Source organism: Sarcophilus harrisii, chromosome 3, assembly GCF_902635505.1.
Source record: "Sarcophilus harrisii chromosome 3, mSarHar1.11, whole genome shotgun sequence".
Classification (NCBI taxonomy): domain Eukaryota; kingdom Metazoa; phylum Chordata; class Mammalia; order Dasyuromorphia; family Dasyuridae; genus Sarcophilus; species Sarcophilus harrisii.
Window position 1 is genome coordinate 403807740 of NC_045428.1, and position 13939 is coordinate 403821678.

A 13939-nucleotide genomic window follows, 5' to 3' on the forward strand; every position below is an offset into this window, starting at 1 on the left:
AATCTCATTTATTGCCTGATCTCTAATCCCCCTCATTGGGTCTTTCCTCTGAGATTGAACCTCCCTGTATCCTTGATGCTTAGCAATGTCTGACATATATTTTCTGGGACATATAGAAGAAACAAATTGATCAGGGGCAGGGTTGAGGAGGAGGAAGTAGAGGAGGAGAAGGGAAGGAGTAAGTATGTGAGGGAGAGGAAGATTCTCCGGTGAAATTTCAGCAAAAGCTGAAGGTCTGCCCAGGCTAAAAGACAAAGATGTTTAAAAAAAAAAAAAAAGGGTACAGCCTTCATACACAAAATACACATTCCCTGACCTAGAAAGAGTGGATGATATGAATACCCAAATCGCTTAAGAAGCCATTTAGACACTGAATGAAATGAATTCACCTTTTGTCTCTAGCTATAAACACACGTGTTTTCTATGTCATATATAATCATATAGGAATGTGAGCATATGTGTATTTGTGTGTATATGTAACACACTAGTGCTAGAAGAATAGATATCTCCAGCCTCTTCTTCCATTCTTCTTCAAGAGAGACCTTAATTTTTTCCAAGAGAGGAAGTAGGACATCCAGGTTTTGCATTCTGCTCTTCTTGAGGGGAGCGGGGGAGATACTGGACTACAATTATATCTGTCTGCTCCCTTAAATATTATTTATCTAGGAGATATGATTTTCAGGTTCAATTTAATTTCTAATTGCCGTTTATTATTAAGTCACCAGACTTTATATGGAAAATTTGTGGTTGTTCAGTCATGTGTAACGCTTCATGATGCTGTGGACCATACCATCCATGAGGTTTTCTTAGCAAAGATACTAGAATGGTTTGTCATTTCCTTCCCTATGGATTAAGGCGAATAGAGGTTAAATGATTTGCTCATTGTCACATACTAATTTACCTGAAGTTGGATTTGAGCTCAGTTCTATGTTTGAACCTCAAAGTTTCCCACGTCTCTGGTGTTTTTTAATAGGAATGCTAGGAAATCCTCTGTTTCATTAAAGATTCATGTTCTCTCTGTAGCAGTATATTCTTTTTTGCACATTACTCTTAGTTAGAAATCCATATCCTTTGCCTTTTGGAATATCATATTCTAAGTTATTTGCTCCTTTATAGTGGTGACTACTAAATCATGCATGATCTTAACTGGTTTCTTTGTATTTGAATTCTTTCTCTTTGGATATTCGGTGTTTTTTGCTTGTTTTTTTTATTTTTTTAAACTTAGTAGCTCTGGATTTTAGCTATGATATTACTGAGAATTTTTATTTTGGAATTTCTTTCAGGCAGGAGTTGACCAGTGAATTCTATTTCTACTTTGTCTTTAGGTTCTAAGAGAACCGATGGTGGTAGTGTTCAGAGAATCCAATGATTCCCAGTTTTTTTCTCCTCAATCTGTTTTCCAGGTCTGTGGTTTTGCTAACATTATATTTTCAATCTTTTTAATTTTTTTAGTATTCCTTGTTGTCTCATGGAATCATTGGTTTCTATTTGGTCCATTTTAATTTTCAGGGAGTTTATTTCTTAAATAAGATTTTGTACTAGTTGTGCCAAGTTGTAATTCCTTTTCCAATTCTTCCATCATTTGCATTTCTTTTCAAAATGTTTTCCTCAAGAATTCTTATTTCATTTAAAAAACATTTTAACTCTTTTTTAAACTCTTGCTTCATCTCTTACAGGAATCCTTATTGAATTTTTGCTGAGGCTGTGTTTTAATCTGAGGGTGCTTGTAGTTGTTGTGGAATCATTTCCTTCTGCTAGGTTTATGTCTTGAACTTTCCAACCACTGACACCAAAATAGTCATCTTACCACCCTCACCCCCTTTTTCTCATTTGTTACTCTTCCAACCTATTTCCTGATTTCAGACTTGATGTTGTGCTAGTAAGGCTACACTCTGACATACTTTGGGAGAGAATATATGGTCTGGTCTTATTGCTTTCTTAGAGTATTGAGTATTATTTCAGAATCTCAAGGACAGGCTGGTGACTTGCAAAGTAGTCTGATCTAGGGTAAATCTGATTGCTGCACCAGTGGTCTAAATTCTGCAAGTTTCTGACTTGGATTGGGGTCTAAGCAACAGAGAATACTACTGGACTCAGGTCCTTAGATATCTGGAAAGCTCTGCTGATTTAGAGCAGCAGAATTATAGGCTCTCCTTGCTCTGTGATTCCTGCTCTTGGTATTCCTCTGTAGGCCGGGATAGATACCATTCTCTGCTTGTGGGGTCTGAGCCACACAATTGATGCTTGCTTTGAACATTCTCTCTGTTTTTGATGTACTCATCACTCAACTTCTACCAGGAAATGTCACCCCATGTGCAGGTACCTTTGTTTAAAATGCCTGGATGTTTGACCTTAAACTGGATGATGGGCAATAAAGTTGCCAGTTTATACATCCCAGGATGGATCTGATGGTGCTCTAGCATGGATCCAGTACTTCCATTGCTCTGGTGCATAGCATCTTTTTGTGTGCTGGAGTGCTGATCCTGGCCAAATCCATAGTGTTCATAGACCTCTGGATCTCCCTCTGCAGAGTTAACCTGAACAAATGACTCATTGTGACTTTCTGAAAAGGGAAAGAACATGGGGTTCTGCAGTAACAACATGAATTGCCTTAGCTAAGTGTTCCTTAAATTTGTACTCAAAATTTGTGACCATTCTTTCCTTTATGCTATATGCTTATGATTTTTTTTTTTGGTGGGGGGAACGTTTTGTTCCTCTTGCTCTTAAAAATGCCTTTGGCATATAAAAGGTAATAAAAGCCTTTGCTTTGAGCTAATTGAGGACTCTATTGGCTGAATATTAAAGTATACTAATTGGGATTTACAAACTATATAGTTTTGGAAATGCAAAATTGTGGAGTATCTGGGATCTGAGAGTAATCACTTCTCTGTGAGCCTAACCTATGAGTTTGAGTTGAGAAAGGAATAGCCCAGAGGGAGCACTTCATAATAAAAGGGAGTAAAGAGTAATAAACAATATAAAATGAATTAATTTTTGAAGTAATATATCATGAAGAACAACACGTATGAGCAAAAAAGGAGGCAAGGTACAGAGGTACAGAGAATTAGGGATGACAAAGAGTATGTATATTTTACTGGTATTCACAAATACCAGGAGGTAGGTTCTAGTACATTGGGCAAATTCTCTATGGAAGACTTATGGAAGAATATGAAAAAAAAACCTGTACAGGATAAGGTGTGAATCACCAAGGATCTATACCAGTGATATCAGTGAGATCAATTATCAACTCTAAGGAGTCCGATGAGTGTAACATTTTAATAAATGGTATTGAGAAAAAGGAAGTAGTAATCATTAAAAGCCAATATCACTTTATTGATAACTGGTCATGACAAACCAAAATTCATTTCCCTTTTTTGGACAGGATTGCTAGAACATTTGATCAAAAAATTACAATAAACAATGTTACCTGGATTTTAGCAAAGCAATTAAGTCTTTCATGGTATTCTTATTGAAAAAAAAATGGAATTATTTGGAAAATACAACAATTTGTTGGATTCAAACCAGTTTGAAGACCAGAGTTGAAAAGTAGTGTAATTAATGGATACATAATAACTGGGATGAAGGTCTCTGAAGGAGTATAAAGGGATCTATCCTTGATTCTATGCTGTTTGACATTTTTAAAAATAATTTTTTCAAATATATATATAAAGATAATTTTAAACTTTTTTTTTTGGGGGGGGGCTGAGGCAATTGAGGTTAAGTGACTTGTCCAGGGTCACACAGCTAGGAAGTGTTAAGTGTCTGAGACCAGACTTGAACTCAGGTTCTCCTGACTTCAGGGCCAGTGCTCTATCCACTGTGCCACCCAGCTGCCCCACATTCCATTTTTTTTTTTTTTGAGTTTCAAGTTATCTCCCTTCCTCCCTCATCAAACCTTCTCTAAGATGGTTAGCAATTAAATATAGACTACTATGTGTTGGAATCTTTACAAACTGTTAAGCCATTAGAGTTTATAGAGACAATAGTTATCTAATTTAGCATGGTTCAATATAATTGATTTGATCTTAGAAGGAGATATTTTGGGCCAGAACTTGAAACAAGATACTAAGTACAACTGATAGAAACAGTGCTTATGTGCAAAAAATATTTAAGTACTCAATGGAGTTCACACGTTTGAGAGATTTCAGTATTTAGTATGAAATATCCGAATTCATACCTCCCTTAAGCCCTACCTCCAGAAGGAAAAGTTAACCTTTGGAAGATCATATATATAGAGGAAGCTCTTAGAGCCTGAAAAGAGCTACTTTAGAACATTGACAGGGGTCGGAGAGGAGCACTCTGAGAGGAAGCCTACAAGCCCTATCTCCAAGGCAAGAGAGATTCATTGCATCTTCCACCTTAGTGCTGGCTGGAGGCTGAAGAAAGCAGAGGCAGAAGCCAAGGACAAAGCTGCAAGAGCTCTTGGAACCAAGCGGAGAGATAGGCCTCTGAGCTAACCGGGCTATATTGAAGGACACAATAAAAGATCTGAACTTTTACCAGATGGCTGTGATTTTGGGTGATTATTTACTTGTAAATGAAACTAAAGCTGCCTCCAGAAAACCTCCCCAAGAAAACCTCTCTCCCAGAGAGAATCCTATTATTACATTTTAAAGAAGAAAAAACACCAACATTTTGGTGCCCTGAATGTGGGACTAACAGGCCCTTCAGTGGATTTCAGCGGAAAAGCCTCTGATCCTGATCCAGTGGAAAAGTCTCCTCAACCCAGAAATTAGGGCGAGTACAACAAAGAAATTTTGTTAAAAGAGTTAAAGTAGGATTTCAGCCAAGATGGGACAGATGTTTAGAAACAGCCTTCTGTTTCTGTACAAGGAAAATGTTTAGAGAGCATTGCCAAGGTTATGGAAAGACAAGGTTTGATTATAATTTTGGAGCAGATCACTGAATTTTTACAAACTGTTAAGAACATATGTCCTTGTTTCTCTCTGGAGAAAGGATTAGATCTAGCTGAATGGAAATTAGTAGGAGAGGATCTTTGTCAATTCCATAATAAAAATGGCCCTACCTCAATTTCTAAAGACATATTTAATACATATAATTTAATACAATTGGCTATAAGAAGTTATTTAAGTGTTAGAATGAAGAAAAAGAAAGTGCAACAGGGAGAGGTGCCAACTAAACTAGGTGATAAGCAGGAAATTCCAGATAAGAATGGAGTTAAGTACAATTCTGAGTGTGATACTTCACAGCAGGAAGAATTAGATCATGATCCTCCCCCATCAATTAACCCTTCATGGGTGGAGGAAGAAGGGGGAAGGAGAGAGCCAGAAACACAGTCAGCTTCTCCTGTGAAGCAGAATATGACAAGATTAGAAGAGCTATTAAATAAGGCAAAAAATGAAGGAAAAGATATATCTGATTTTATAAATGCATATCCTGTGATTGAGAAACTTGACTCTTCAGGTCAAAAAGAGAGAAAATATACTCCTTTTAATTTGGAAAAAATTAAAGATTTGAAAAGGGGTTGTACTCTTTATGGGACTACATCATCTTATGTGAAGATGTTACTAGATAATTTGTCTTATGAAATCTTAACCCCGAATGATTGGAAATCCATAGCGAGGACATGCTTAGAACCGGGACAAAATTTGTTGTGGCTTTCAGAATTTCATGAATTATGTAGGATTCAAGCCCAATGCAATAGGCAAACAGGAGCTATTGGACAAATCACTTTTGACCAACTAGCTGGTGAAGGTCAGTATGCAGAGAATTCAGAACAGATTTATTATCCCATAACAGTGTATGAGCAAATTTCTAAGGCTGCAATTAAAGCTTGGAATTCTCTCCCTGGACCGAAAGATGGAAATAAAGCTTTTACAAAAATAGAGCAAGGTCCCAATGAACGTTTTGCAGATTTTGTGGGACGTTTGCAAACATCTGTAATAAGAACCATTGGAGACAATGCTGCCACAGAAATAATGAGCAGACATCTGGCTAAGGAAAATGTCAATGAGGTCTGCAAAAGAATTATATGGGGACTAGACAAAGATGTTCCTTTAGAGGAGATCATAAGGCGCTGTGCCACAGTGGGTACAAATGCTTATTATACACAAACTATGATGAACATGGAAAGACAGGGTCCCTCTTGGCAAGGGTCTTCTAGAGAAATTTGTCGATGTTTTCAATGTGGAAAAGTTGGATATTTGAGAGCTCATTGTAGATATGGAGATAGAATGAGAAGACAGGGCGAGAGAAAACCCAAAACTCCATGCCCAAAATGTAACCGAGGCTTTCACTGGGCCTCTGAATGTAGATTGACTCAGGGAAATGAGAGACGAGGCCCAGCTTCAGGGCCCCAGGTGAAGCAAGATGGCAGCCGAGGTTACATCCAGAGAGTCTTTAGAAATTCGATAGTGAGATATGATCAATCAGCCAAAAGGCAATTGGATAGAAGAAGGAGATTACACAATCAATCAGTCAAAGGGCAATCAGAGGGGAAAAGGGGATTGCAATTAGGAAAAACAGAGTTGTATGCAGTAGAGACTACTGAGATATCCCCTGGAGAGGTGAAATCTGTTCCTGTCCTGCCTATGGATCCCTTGCCTCCAGGCACAGTAGGCTTGACCATTTCCCCTCCTGAGAGTGCTTACAAAACAGTGGCCATCCACACACTGAAGTGGGAAACTGGGGAATTTGTAACTAACATCCCAGTCACTAACATAGGAGAAGTAATAGCATCAGACTTACTACTACATACCCCTAATAGACAATCTGATGATAGTTGCCCAGATTCTGACTTCAAGCAGCAGAGTCCAGGAACATTTTGGACTGCAGCTGTGACAGATGACCGACCTATGCTCACTATTTATGTGAATGGACTACCGTTAAAAGGATTAGTAGACACGGGTGCAGATCGTACTGTCATTAGAGGTGTCAGCTGGCCCAGTCACTGGCCAAAGATTAAGGCAGACACCTACATGTCTGGTGTAGGAGAATCAATAGCAGCAGAAGTTAGTGCTACCCCTATGAGATGGACATTTGAAAATGAAACAGGAGTTTTTACTCCTTTTGTGGTTGAAAAAATTCCCATCGATCTGTGGGGAAGAGACATTTTACAGCAGACAGGATTACAATTAAGTACTTCGGCTTTTTAGGCAGGGCTGCTGTTGAAGGCCTGCCAGCACTCTCACCTCTTCCTATTCAGTGGAAAACTGATAGACCAATGTGGGTAGAACAATGGCCCTTAACAAGAGATAAAATTCAGGCCTTAGTAGATATAGTGCAAGAGCAACTTGACCAAGGACACTTACAACCTTCTCTAAGTCCTTGGAATTCTCCAGTATTTATTATAAAAAAGAAATCTGGAAAATGGAGGATGTTAACGGATTTAAGAAAAGTAAATGAACATATGGAAACTATGGGAACTCTTCAGCCTGGGCTTCCATCTCCTACTCAGTTGCCTAGAGAATGGCCTCTTTGGGTTATAGACATCAAGGATTGTTTCTATTCTATTCTAACCCTAGAGACCTTCTAAATTTAGTTCTCTATATCATTAATTTTTAAATTTTTGATAAAGATGCACTGGCTCCAGCAGACAAGTTTTATAACCCACCAGAAGAGCAGTGTCCAATTCGAGCAGCTCCACTATCTTTAGATAATCGCCAGGTGATGTGGAGAGACCCAGAAAGTGGTGAATGGAAGGGACCAGATAGGTTAACTGCTTGGAGAAGAAGGTTTGCTTATGTCTCCACAGGTGGAGAAGGAATCAGATGGGTGCCAATGAGCTGTATTTGCCTTGTCCATCAGAGAGAAACAGAAAAAGAGAAAAACTTCAAAACAAAGGAGAAGATTTAAGAAATATCTGACACTGAAGGAGCATGGCTGACAATGAGACTGTTAAAATAACTTTAAAATCTTCAGGAATCATTGGATTTCTAACACAAGAGACTGTTTCAAGTTCTTCAAAACAAAGGAGAAGATTCAAGAAACATCTGACACTGAAAGAACATGGCTGATAATAAGACTGTTAAAATAACTTTAAAATCTTCATGAATCATTGGATTTCCTAACACAAGATGAGACTCTTTCAGTTTTTGAAAACCATCAAGAATCATTGGATTTCCTTGAGGTGAAAAATTGTTGATGAGATTATTGCAGTACTTCAGAGCTTACAGGAATTATTGGATTCCTGGCACATGATCTAATGGACAATGGATTCCTTTTGGATTATTTTTAGGACTTATGGACATGTATAATTCTGTTTGTTGATTCATGTTATGAAAAATTGTTTACTTCAAACTTACAGGAATTATTGAATTCCTGGCACATGAATTAATTGACAATGGGTTCCTTTTGGACTATTTCTAGGATTTATGGACATGTATAAATTCTCATGTTGATTCATGTTATTTGTTACATTACTACTAGCCTGTGTTATATTGCTATGAGCTTATGTAATTATGTGTAATGTCTCCCATATTGATGGATTTATGTACACCTTGTTTCATACTTGTTTCAAGTGAGCCCCTTTAGAAACCTGCTAATCTGATTTGATTTTCTATTTCCTTTGGTGTTTTCATCTCCCTTCCTGAGATATCAGGGAGGGCATGACCACCCTCTTTTTATGGTGTTTCACTCCTTTTTTGAGCAGTCAGGGAAGGCGTGATCACCTTTTTGGGGGGTTCTCACCTCCTTGAGAAGTCAGGGAGGTCATGACCACCTATGTTCTAAATCAAAAGAAAAGGGGAGACAGAGTGAGAGAAGACCCCAAACCCCATGTCCAAAATGCAACCGAGGCTTTCACTGGGCCTCGGAATGTAGATTGACCCAGAGAAGGGAGAGGCAGGGCCCAGCTCCTAAATAGCAATCAAAGGACAGGTGGGGCATGATGGCAGCTGAGTTTACACCCAGAGAGTCTTTAGAAATTCAGGACTCTGATGCCATTAATCAATAGAAAACCAATCAGGATTACAGTTGCCGAGAATACAGGTTTTTTAACCCAGAAGAGCAGTGTCCAGTGCAAACAGCTCCAATGTAATTACCAGATGATAAGGAGAAATCCCCAAAGTGGTAAATAGAAGGGAATTAGATAGGTTAACTGCTTGGGTCTAAGAGCTCTTGCAGCTTTGTCCTTGGCTTCTGCCTCTGCTTTCTTCAGCCTCCAGCCAGCACCAAGGTGGAAGATGCAATGAATCTCTTTTGCCTTGGAGAGAGGGCTTGTGGGCTTCCTCCCAGAGTCTCCTCTCTGACCCCAGTCAATGTTCCCAAGAAACTCCCTCGAGTGTCTCACTAGAGCTGTATTTATGCTACTTCTCTGAGAGTGGGATTGTGGAATATCTCCCAGCATGCTCTCTGGCCCTAAGAGCTTCAAAGGAGGTGTGAATTTAGACATCTCTTTCTAAACCCTGAAATCTCCCAAACATGTGAACTCCAATGAGTACTTAAATATTTCTTGCTTCTATGAGCTCTCTAAAGGTGTGAACACAAGCATCGTTTCTATCAGTTGTACTTAGTTCCTTGTTTCAAGTTCTGGCCCAAAATATCTCCTTCTAAAATCAAATCAATCATATTGAACCATGCTAAATTAGATAATTATTGTCTCTATCAATTCTAATGGCTTAACAGTTTGTAAAGATTCCAACACTATGTTATGTGCAATCATGTAAAACGTTTCTACATTAGTCATGTTATGAAAGAAAAAAACAGAAAGAAAAGAATCAGGAAAAAATAAAGTGAAAATAGTATCCTTTGATCTTCATTCAGACTCCATCAGTGCTTTCTCTGGATATGGATAGTTCTTTCCAGCATGAGTCCTTTAGAATTGTCTTGGATTGTTGATAAATTATCACCACGGAAACTATGTATCATTCTGATCACTTCACTTTGCACTTTGCATGTAAGTCATTTCAGGTTTTTCTGAAATCATTATCTTCATCATTTCTTATAGCATAATAGTATTCCATTACATTTTCATAGCACAATTTATTCAGCTATTTCTCAATTGATGGGCATCACCTCTATTTCCGATTTTTTGCCACTACTAACAGCTGCTAAATTTTTTTCAAAAATTTAGTACACTTCCAGGTACTACTTCCATTTTTCATATGGGTCTTTTTTCCTTTTGGTGATCTCTTTGTGTCACAGACTTAGTAATGGTGTTGTGGGATCAAAGGGTATGCCCAAATTTAAATTCCTTTGGGCAGAATTCCAAATTTCTCTCCAGAATGGTAGATCAATTTACAATTGCACCAACATGCATTAGTGTTCCAATTTTCCCACATCCTCTCCAATATTTATCATTTTCCTTTTCTGTCATACTAGACAATCTGATTAGTGAAAAAGTGATTTCTCAGACTTCTTTTAATTTGCATTTTTCTAATAGTGATTTCAAGCATTTCTTCATATGACTATAACTAGCTTTGATTTCATCTGAAAATTTTATTCATATCCTTTGACCTTTTATCCATTGGGGAATAGCTTGCATTATAAATTTGATAGTTCTCTACATATTTGAGAAATAAAGCCTTTATTAGCCATAAAGATGTCCTTTCTTTCTGCTTTCCTTCTAATCTTGATTGCATTGGTTTTGTCTGTGCAAACTCTTATATTTAATGTAATTAAAATTATTCTTTTTTGCTTTTCATAATGCTATCTCATTTAAACAAATTCTTCCCTTCTTCGTAGATCAGATTAAACTAATTCCTTGCTCTCCTAATTTATGGTATCATCCTTTATGACTAAATCATGTATCCAGTTTGACCTTATAATGGTGTAAGATATTTGTCTAATACCTAGTTTCTGCCATAGTTTTCAAATTTTCCTGAGGATTTTTTGTTTTGTCAAATGGTGAATTCTTATTCCAGAAGCTGGCATCTTTGAGTTTATCAGTGGATTGGTAATTTACTACTGTCTTATGTACTTAATCTATTCCTTTGATCTACCACTCTATTTCTTAACCAGTACCAAAAAGTTTTGATGGTTATCATTTTATAACTTAGTTTTAGAACTGGTATATATAGCTAAATGACATTCCTTTGTATTTCCCCCTATAAATTCCATTGATATTCTTGACCCTTTGTTCTTCTAGATGAATTTTGTTTTTTCCAGCTCTATAAAAGAATTTTTTGGTAATTTGATTGGTGTGGCACTAAATAAGTAAATTATTTTAGACATAATTGTCATTTTTATTAGCTCAGCCTACCCATGAGCAATTTATATTTTTCCAATTGTTTAGATCAGAATTTTGTAATTGTATTCATATAGTTTGTCTTGGAAGATGGATACCCAAGTATTTTATATTGTCTATAGTTATTTTAATAGAATTTATGTCTTGCTGTTGGTCTTTATTGGTAATATATAGAAATGATGATAGTTTATGTGGGTTTATTTTATATCCTGCAACTTCATTAAAGATTTTTTTTCTCCATAGTATTTTTCCAAATACATATAGTTTTCAACATTCATTTTTGTAAAATTTTGTGTTACAAATTTTCCCCTTGCCCTCTCTATTCCCCGCCAACCCCCACTGCTACCCCTGGACAGCTAGAAATCTGATATAGGTTATACATGTACAATAATTTTGAACATAAGTTTTAATTATTTCAACAATATTTTTAGTTGAATCACAAGTATTCTTGGAGTATTCTGTCATGGTGTCTGCAGAGTGACAATTGTTTCTTTGTTGCCTATTTCAATTTCTTCAATTTATTTTTCTTGTCCTATAGCTATATCAAACATTTCTAGTACAATATTGAATAATGAGGATGATAATAGGCATCCTTGCTTCATTTCTGATCTTACAGGGAGAGCCTATTGCTTATTCCCATCATTATATGTTTACTCATGTAAACAATACTATTCATCATTTAAAGGGAAATCCATTTGTTCCTATCCTCTCTAGTGTTAAAAATGAGTACTGTATTTTTGTCAAAAGCTTTTTCTGCATCTATTAAGATAATCATATGATGTCCATTGGTTTTCTTATTGACATGGTCAATTATGCTAATATTTTCCTAATACTGAATTGCTGATATCTCTGTTGGTCATAGTGCATGAACTTTATGATATATTACTATAATCTTAATATTTTATTAAAAATTTTTGCGTCAACATTCATTACAGAAATTGGTCTATATTTTTCTGTTTTTAACTTTTCCTCTTTTAGATATTATCTTATTTGTCTTGTAAAACGAATTTGATAGAAGTCCCTCCTTCATTTTCCCAAATAAATTATATAGCATTGGAAGGAATTTTCAAATTAGTTGAATTCACTTGTAAATCCATCTGGTACTAAGGATTTATTCTTAGTTCATTAATGGCTTATTCAATTTTTTTAAAAAGATGGGGCTATTTAAATATTCTATTTCTTCTGTTAATCTGAGTAATTTATACTTTCATAAATCATTTATTCCATTTAGATTGTCTGGCATATAATTGAGCAAAATATTTCCAAATGATTGCTTTAATTTCTTCATTAGTGGTGAATTCACTTTTTTCATTTTTGATATTTTGATTTTCTTTTTTGAATCAAAATTGGTTCAACAGTCTATCATTGGGATTGTTTTTTCTTTCATAAAACCAGTTCCTGATTCAATAGTTGTCTTTTAATTTTATTCTCACTTTTGGTTTTTAGAATTTCTAATTTTGTGCTCAACTGAGAATTTTTAATTTTTTAAAAAATTTTAATCTCATTCCTTCAATATCCAACTGATTGTGTAATCCCTCTGAGCTAATTCTGAGGAGACTAAGGCTCAAGAGATGCTCACTGTCTACCCTCCCATCTTTTCTCCATGTAAAAGTACTTTCTCAACTCATGAGATAATTTACTCTATTCTTTCTCTCCCTTATGCTCCCATTATAATCCTCTTTCTCATCCCTTAATTTTTTTTTTTATGTTCTCCTCTCAAAAACACATTATACTCACATCCTTTGTCTATGTATACACCAAACTATTCAAAGTATCTTCCCATGTAGGGATACAAATGGGTTAGCTTTATTGAATTCCTTGTTTTCTCTTTCCTTTTTACCTTTTTATATTTCTTGAGTTTTAAAATTAAAGTTGGATTCTTTTATTCAGCTCTAGTCTTTTCATCAGAAAATCTTGAAAGTCTTCTATTTCATTTTTGCCCTTGAAAGATTTCTGCTCAGTTTCATAGAGTATGTGATTCTTGGTTCTAGTCTGCACTCTTTTGTCTTCAGAAATATATTCTATGCCCTTTGATCCTTTAATTTTGAAGCTGCTAAATCCTGTGTAATCCTGTGGTTCCCTAATATTTGAATTGTTTGTTTTTGGTTGCTTGAAATGAGAACTCCCTTGACTGGAAGTTCTGGAATCTAGCTATGATGTTTCTGGGAATTTTAATTTTGGGATTTCTTTCTGGAGGTGATTGGTAGATCCTTTTAATATCTTTTTTACCCTCTGGCTCTAGGATGTCTAGGATGTTTCTTTTATCATTTTTTAAAACTATAATGGTCAGACCCTTTTCTTAATCATGGTTTTCAAGTAGTTCAGAAATTCTTAGTCCAGTAATTCTTAAATTATTTCTCCTGCTTCTATTTTCCATGTCAGTTGTTTTTCTAATGAGGTATTTTATATTTTCTTCTGTTCAATTAATTATTTTGACTTTGATTCTTGATCCCACTTGTCCAATTTTAATTTTTAAATTTTTTTCTTCAGCTAGCTTTTTTTTTTTTCATGGATGATTCTATTTTTTAGGGAATTGTTTTCTTCAGTAAATTTTTATACATCTTTTTAAAATTTTGGTGCTTCCATTATTAAGCTTTTTTCTTCTACCTCTCTGATTTTTAAACTCTTTCAGAAGTTCCTTTTGGGCTTGCAACCCAATCCATTTTTCTTTGAGCTTTTGTATGTAGGCATTTTAACATTGTCCTCTTCTGCTTTTGTCTCTTGATCTTCCCTGTCATCATCTAACTTTTTGCAATCAAGTATTTTTTGCAATATGTTTTTTGCCCATCTTTT